Genomic DNA, 8,519 nt, shown 5'->3' on the forward strand with positions numbered 1-8,519 from the left:
CTGCAAATGTGACTCAAGTTCAATTCCGCTGCATAATGTTACGAACCATCCCGTCAGCACATTCCGTCGATCACATTCCGGACATTGCTGCCGGGAACTTCCTTTCGCGATCGTGATAAACACATTCCTTTGGTTCGTGTTACACGCAGAACCCGAACCACACAAACTCACTGATTGAAACATAATACGAACATAGCTGCAGCAAAAACAAAGAATAAAAAAAAAACCAAACGATTTCACACCCAAATGCACTGTGGCGAATGTGACGTGCGGCTAATAACATCTACTTGAATCAAGATCACTCTCCGGCACTAATCCTTTCGCGCGCTCGCACCGGCACCGTGTCCGTGGCCAAAAAGAAATTGAAAGTGAATTAATAAAAATAATAAAACCATGCACACCGTTGCCCACATGCGGCCGTATCAAGAAGTGGCCCAGCTTATGTAAGCACTTTCACGCTACGATAAAGCTGACGACGCATGTCCGCCCCGTTACTACTGGGCTGCTGGCGGCTCTTATCGCATCGCGTTTTTCCGAGTGGGCAGAGAAACGAGTTCAGGTATGGAAGAGCTTAGGGGGGGGGGGGGGGGGGGAGAGAGAGAGAGAGCGAGGAAGGAAAAGGGTCAGCAGAAAGGGTGTCCTGTATCGATCGAACCGATTGATTTCGCTCGCTAGATAAGGATGCTTGCGCGAATTCGAATCGAGGGTGAATGCAAATGCGATCTCCCAACCAAAAACATGTGGCTGTGGTGGCTTTTTTTCTTCGTTTGAACCGGTGTTTGTTATTGTTTTTGATTAATTGAATGACAGTTCGCTCGTTTCGAGTGCGAGTGTTCACTTTCTCCACGCTCATTAATGCTCATTTCAGGCGAATCGTAGTCGTTCGGGTATGCGTTGTTTTCGTACAGTGTGGTGGCGCTAGGCGTATACAGTTGTTCACAGCCAATCTGGGACATCTTACATTGTTGCTGGTTTAACACATTACAGTCCAATAGGGGAGAAGATTGTACGGATTAGGTTGAGGATCAATCAGATGAAGACTAAGTATCTGTCTGCAGGAGGTTCTTATCGTATAGACCTCGCCTGAAAAGCTAATTATTAGGTTGTTGGCGAAGTTCTCAAGCTAGTGAAGGGCTTCTGCTTCCAAGGTAGGCAGAGGAAATTGGTCTTGTAAGGAATCTTGCCTACTATGAGTTTCATAGACTCCTGAGATTCAAAAAGCTCCAACTACAAACAAAATCACCGTTATATGCTGGATCTATAGTCCTGGACCAGTCTGAAGGTGGACAAATTTAAAATCTTTGAGGCACGGCATGAAGATACTATTCTGCAGGCGTAGAGGATTAAAGCAAGTTCTTTGGTTTTGGACGCATCGACTGAATCCAAAGCTGTCCAATTGTAGACGAGAAGCACTGTATTAACACAGCCTCCATTTCTTTCGCTCGCTTCCAAACAACATCGTGTGTGCTGATGCTTGAAATGATTGACGTGGAGTTGGCGGTGTCTATGTGCCGGTGGGTTAAGCGTTTCGGACGTACTCGTCTGTGGTTGTTGTTTTTGTTTTATCATCCCATTTCCAGTACACAAACGGCTTAATAAATCTGACGCGTAGTACGATAATGAAACGAGCCGAGAGGAACAATGTCGATCGGGCTTAGAAAGAAAGACATGAAACGAAATTTGAAGAAAGCAGCGTATGCTAATGATCATCACCTTTCGTAGGAAGCATTGCGGCGGCCTCGATCGTTCGGGCACAATGTTGAGCAAAAAACAAACGCCGACGGATGCGTGTAGGATAATGAGGCTAACTATTTCTCGTTGCGGGTTGCGTTTGCTTGCTTGTCGTTTGGATTGCGCAATTGCGCGCGGTCGGGTGGGTTGGCATATCTCGATCGGTCGAGGCAGGCTAATGAGACGTGGAAGCGGTCTCGTGAGTGACTTTCCGGCAGGCACGCAACCACGAACGAACGATCGGGCCAATCGGAATAATGGTGACAGGTGCGCTGAATTCGTAACAAGAGCTAGAAAGGAAGCACCAAACTTCGTAACATGATGTCACATCATGTGTGATGGATAATCTGGAATTGTCTGTGTGAGCGAGCGCGCGCGCCCGCTGTTTCATGGTTTCGGTTGCTGATTCCACCGAGCAGAGCCTGATGAATGTTGTAACAGTTTCGTGGAACTGAAAATCGAAAGGATGAGAGTCGCGAGTAATGCTTTCCAGGCAAAACCGAAATTCGATTGCGAATTTTGTGCGAAAATCGATTGGGGAACAAAAAGTGGATTGCTATCAGAGGAAAATGCGCTTTCGGTTTCTCTTGTGAATCCTATAAATTAAAGCTCTGGAGAAGTCAGACAATGATTCAAAGTAAATTTATAAATGAGGAAATCAAAGCAAAAGGCTCAGGAAGGGCTCTTAAGAAATAATAAGAATATTTAAAAAAGTAAGGATAAAAGATAAGTGTAACAAAAGCAGCAAATAATATAAAATTCTCCAACTAAACCATCATCTCGTGAAAGTATAAAAAGGCCCAATTTTCATGCTCGCTAATAAATGTCACAAAGCTCGGTATTACAAAGTGTAATTCAAATGTAATCTTACAAGCAACAAGCCCGACCCGCCCAGAAAAATGAAAGAGGCCTTTAGCAGAACATTCTACTAGGCTGAGAGTGCCCGTAAAAAAGACTTCTACCGTAAGATGTCCACCACGTCGTCGTGCAGCAAAAGGCAGCCGGATTGCACTCGAAATATTCTCCACCGGCAAACAAACGTTTCCAAATTTATCACCCGGTCCTCGGCAATGACGTTGCCCTTTCCAACGCTTTACCCGTTCGAGTGGCTTTCTTGCCAAAAACCACCAACACCAACCACACCACACCACCGACAGCCAACGGCAAGAAGCAGCATCAAAAATTACAGACACTTAATTCGCTCCCTGCCATCCATGCCTTTTCTGCCCGCTGTAACGTTGGTGGCACTGGTTGTTACAGGTTGCTGCTGCGGAATATGTTCGGTGAAAGATTGGGCCCTCGGCCCTTTCCTTCCTGCCCTTCCTGCTGCTTATCTTACTGCAAGAAAAAGGGGCTGCAAGGAATCGTTTTGTCGGTTGGGGTTTCGGAGCCGTCAGGAAGGAACTGCGAGTGTTACATCGTCGTTTTCATGGTGGTGCAAAAATTTCTCCTCATTTTTTATACCTTATGGCTGCCTATCTTTCCGCCCGATTGCGTGAAGAAGGAAAGGGCCCGGGTCTTTTGTTAACAATTATCCACCATCAAACTGTAACCGGATCGTGTCGTGTGGTGCCGAGTGCCAGCAGGAGCCTACGCACGTTGAGTGTCGTTCGTCGTGGTTGTCGTGGTCTTCGCTGTCGGTGTCTGGACCGTCAATAGGGACCCGCAAATGAGTTACGGGAAAAAAGGGATTGCATGTGCACTATCTTGAGTGGTGCAATCAAAGTGGTTCAGCCTGTTGTGATGATAGGTTGGAAACGGTCGCCAGGAGGGGGCTGAATTAAAAATTTAAATTACTTTCCCATGTTTCAGGACAACGAACGGGCCTTGCCAAAAATTGCATCTTTGTGACGGTCTTTTTTGGCAGCTTAAAGTCATTGGTAATTTAAGAAATAATCATTATATAATGTAACTTTTTTAAGTTATTTAATTTACATGAAAATATTGAGTCAAAGGAATAAAGAACCCTAAATTTATAGCTGGGAATCGTTAATAAAAACTCCCTACGAGGGGGCGGCTCAATAGTACATGCGACAGTGGCGTGGCGCCGTTCGTCACACGGCAGGACCGGGGTTCAAATCCAATTCAAAAAGGTAAGGCAATGAATATCCCGAAACTCTAAGCTCTTGATATGAAAACGAACTGAAGGATGAACTTGAAATGAATTTCTTTATAGCTACAATTATAAATGAATCCTTGTCAGAGCTCACAACTAGGACCTATGTTATGCAATTTTTTCAAAACATTATCATGAAAAATTAGTTATAATTAATAATTACACTCATTTTAAAATATTCCACTTTCTCATGGGGTACTCTACAGCATAAATTAATGAGCGCTTCATTTACTTACTTTACCCATGGTTACAATACGCCATCTGTGCAGACATGACTCTCGCTGCGAGACTTGATTCCTGCTGCTCTACATTTCGAGTTAGCAGTAGTTACTTTTTTTTTCTAAATCTCCAATGCAATCATCCCTTCCCAACTGTACAATGTGGTGTATTGTAAATGTTTATAGATTTTTGCATTATTTTTCCATCTCATTGAAAGTACGATGCTGGCAGCAAAAAGAAAAGGACACCGTGGCTGTACTGTCCGTTACATTGCGCTTTAAATTATTCAGCGTGCATAACAAACAGACTGTGTGTACGGTCGTGGCAAGGGCGTGAAAGGGCTGCAAAGCTGTCCTGTTGACTTCAATTAGATATTGATTCAAAACTGCAGCAGCACGGACGGGGCGGATTTCTCGACCCTATTTGTATGCATATTCAGCCGGAGCTGCATCACCCAGACGGTGTCAATATTTGTCCCCGTTGTCTATAGTTCTACTGGTGGTGTTTTATTTTCTGCTTACTGGGAATGTGACACAAAAATCCTCCGGGAGAAATGGAAGAAATCACACTTTTCATTTTGCTGTGTCACGGACCGGTGAAAGGATCAGATGAAACAATACGAATGCACGTTTCTGCACCGCGATGCAGAAGGCTGCTCAGGAGAGAGTTGATCCTTTCACCGCCATCCAATAATCCATCCTGGGAAGAATGGTTGTAAAAGGTGCTTAAAACAGGAACATAAGGAGAAATAATCCGCCGAAAGAGGTGACGTGCCTTAATGATCGGTTTCACCACCACGGAGGATAACCACAAGCATTGGTCGCGTGCTGCGTGGTGTAATCTTACCGCCAAGTTGTAGTGCTGGCGGCTAGGACACACCGATCGGGTTAGAGGAAATGGAAAACCATATCCCCCTGTCTTGCAATGCTCCAAGGATTGCACAGGATGGCTGTCATGGTCCCGTGGGTTGGGCAACAGGGAGACATTGAAGTTGTTATTGCTGTTTACCCCGGCTCACGTTTACTACGTTAGTACGAAGCGGATTGAATTCCTGCATCCTCGGCATGTTTGCCTTCCCGCTGCAATCACGAGAGAATGTTTCATAACCGAACGTACTCGCCCGAGAGGAAGAGAGGAAAGATTTTGCGGAATTTGCATTTTTCATTATCGATAGCATCGCTTCCGCAGAAAAAAAGACATATCGCAACGGAAACGGAAAATGTGGCACAACACAAAGACGCGCCCCGACTACTTTCTTGACTAACCAGCGCCCTTAAGATGCACTTGGAATTGCGAATGCAGCACGAATGCATCCACCACCGATGCGGGAAGCGATCCGGGAGCTATCCTTGCTCATATCAGTTGGTTTTGATTATGTTTGCTTTTGCTCATACAAACATTCATGCAAACGTGCATGCAAGCAGCCAGCAACAGAAGGCGGGATCTGTTGTTGTTTCTTTTATGATCCGATTAGACAGACGCTGTAAGGAAGCGGCTGCGGATGTAGCAAGACAAAGAGCTCACTCGCTGATCCGGCCAGCGAAATAGAAGTAGAACACACTTTTTTTCCAATTACGTTCCCGAAATCGAGCTGGATGGAAAAATGCATCTCGAGAAACGGAAATGAATCCGAAACGGGGCGGTTAGGATGAGATTTCTATTTCGCCTCTATCTCCTAGCCAAGAAGCAATCGGTTGGATCAAGCTGATGGAATCTTCTTACAGAGAAAAGGAAAAGCTATTTTTCTCACTACTATTACTCGACTGTCGTTTACGGTCCGCTTGGTAACCTTCTCGAGCGATAAATTGCTTTAATATTTGACCACAACGCACGCGGTAAATTTGATCCGCGTATGTGGAGCGAGTAGAAAAATGGCTTTCCATTTCTATTTCCACTAAAACCGACCTTTGGCATTATCGTAGAGAGTGTTGCAAGATTAATTTTTCCCCAATTTACGCTCAATTTTGGGCGAAGTAATTGAAAAAAAGCCGTTAAGAATTTTTGAAATTTGAAATTTGAGAGTAATCTGAGCTCATGACCGCAACTGGAGCACCATTATTACCCTGGCGTTTGCTGTACAGGTCCCCTTTAACCATCAATCTGCTTCGATAATACCGGTTCTTACCTCGGAGCGAGCAGCAAATTATGGTGGACTGGAATTAATCACCTTTTTCTTAAGCAAGACCGTCTCGGCCAGACCGACCGACCGACAGTCACACGACGTCACGAGATGCTGCAAGTGCAATTTTGTTCACCGTGGCGCACCGAACGGCGGTGTGATGGATTACCCTAATGCGTCTGATACGATAATTTAACGAACCTGTTTGCAATCCACTTGGCAGCCGGAACACGAGGTTGTAGATTAAATTGACAGTTTACAAGGGAACCCGTAATCGTGGTATTGAAGTAATCGAGAAAGAAGAGCTCATCTTGAAAGAGTCGAAGGAGGAGCGTATTATTAGATTAAGTAGATGGATGTCGTTTAAGGATGTGTGGCAACATTGTTGTACTTCAGGAGATAGATCATTCTTCGATAGGGTTTGTTTGATGTATTGCTTTCCAGATAAAAAAGTGCGATTGGTTTTTCTATTTCTTTTCTAACATTTTCCAAGATCTCTTCTCATTGTCACTTATATTTATTGGCAGTTAAATCATTAGCTTAAACACATATTGTTGCCTGGGTTTTTGTTCAGTACCCTCCCTCTTTCTTAAACTCATTCACGCGTAAACCATTACACATTAAAGGCGCTACATTTTTAATCAGCTCCCTCAGAGAAGGATAATGCCCTATTTTCCTTTTTCTTATACGCCGTCACACTGTTTGAACCAACATCGCCACAGTACGGTGGCAGCTACGGTTGACTTTGCAGCACTGATTTGCGGTAGGGGATAAAATTCGATTAGCATAATGTTATAATAATCATAAACCATGAATATTAATGTGCGTGTTTTGGCCAAAAAGGACTCCCCAGCAAGCAAGGTTTAGCTAAAAGTGTGACCGCGTGTGGATAATCTCTGTTGACGAACTTTTGAGGATGAGCTGTTTAGGCGCTGAGGGTTGACTTCTTAACCGCAAAGCATAAGGCAAGGCAGTACAATCGAAGATCATATTTATGTTACTGTGCCTTTTGCTAACATCGTCGAGCGAACGGTTTGTTCGAATGCAGTTGCATTCGCGATGCTGGACGCTGGAAGCTGTAGACGGTACGAAATCAACACGTTTTGCTGATAGCTGATAAGGCACCGCCGTTGCTTACGGCTTGTGTGCAATTGGCAGTGAGCCGCTACTCATTCCGGCTGGATGGTTTAATTAAAGCTAAACAATCTCGTTACTATCGGCTGTCGGATGCTTGCGGCAGTATCGTGCACGTGGTTTTGGCACCGTTTGGGTTACGGTGTGTTGATAGCAACGGTGGCTCGCTGGTGGATACACGTGATAGTGGAACTAACCAGCTAGAAATCAACAACTCTTGGATCGATGGTTTGAGGTGCGGAAATAGTTTACTGTACTTTAAAATAGCGTTCCAATGTTTAAGGCAAGAGTCTACTAGAAATGTTGAGCAAAATTTGACAGCTATCATCTGACACTTGATGCAACCACGTGGACACTGCTTCAGAATGTTTGAAGCTTAGAATCTCTTATAGGAAAGACTGTATTTCCCAAATAGAACTAATGGAAATGCTCGTTAATGCCACAATTCATCAACACTCATAAATCATACAGTTAACAATACATAATCGTACCTCAACAAGAAGGTTATAGCCACTCAACTACCTTTCTCATAAAACCCACGCTTCCAGCTAGGCGCCAGGCGATCGTTTTTCAATCGGCAACTGTGATCTGTAACAGGAGCATGCACGCCACCACATCACAGTTAACAGTCGCACAGATGAAAACTGATTTCAATTGCCCGTCTCCAGACATCAAATTAAAGCGGTCGGCAATTTGTGCGTTTGACCCCCCGTGTAGCCGCAGCCGCAGTCGGCGTGAGTATGATATGATGGAATTAATAGCAACAAAAAAAAACAACCCGGGACCTTCAGTACTCTACACGCCTGCTCTGTGCTCTTGAACCCGCGCGAGAACAGCCCTGCCGACTCTGTCTTTCGCACGGCAATATTCTACAAGTACCGGGACAAGCCACTGGTTTTAAGGTTATTAAATGTTACGGAAAGATGACGTACGGGTAGAGTGCATTGGATGGATTCGTATGCTTCCTGCGAGACCTTGGGGGAGGGGATGAGAGAATCATTGTCAATCTGCGTGCATCACACAGGAGGACCATCACTCGTCTAATCCGGTGAGGGAGGACGCTCGTTCTGATTATTATAGTTGCCGCTGACATGGGGCAGATCTCCAGCATAGCCCCATATCTCCAGCATCTCTTCAGGCATGAAAAAGGCAGCGAGAGCGCCGGGTTGGTCTGGGGGAAGATATATCGTTCCTTATCCT

The sequence above is a fragment of the Anopheles stephensi genome, unplaced genomic scaffold (assembly GCF_013141755.1).
Source record: "Anopheles stephensi strain Indian unplaced genomic scaffold, UCI_ANSTEP_V1.0 ucontig65, whole genome shotgun sequence".
In the NCBI taxonomy this organism is placed as follows: Eukaryota; Metazoa; Arthropoda; class Insecta; order Diptera; family Culicidae; genus Anopheles; species Anopheles stephensi.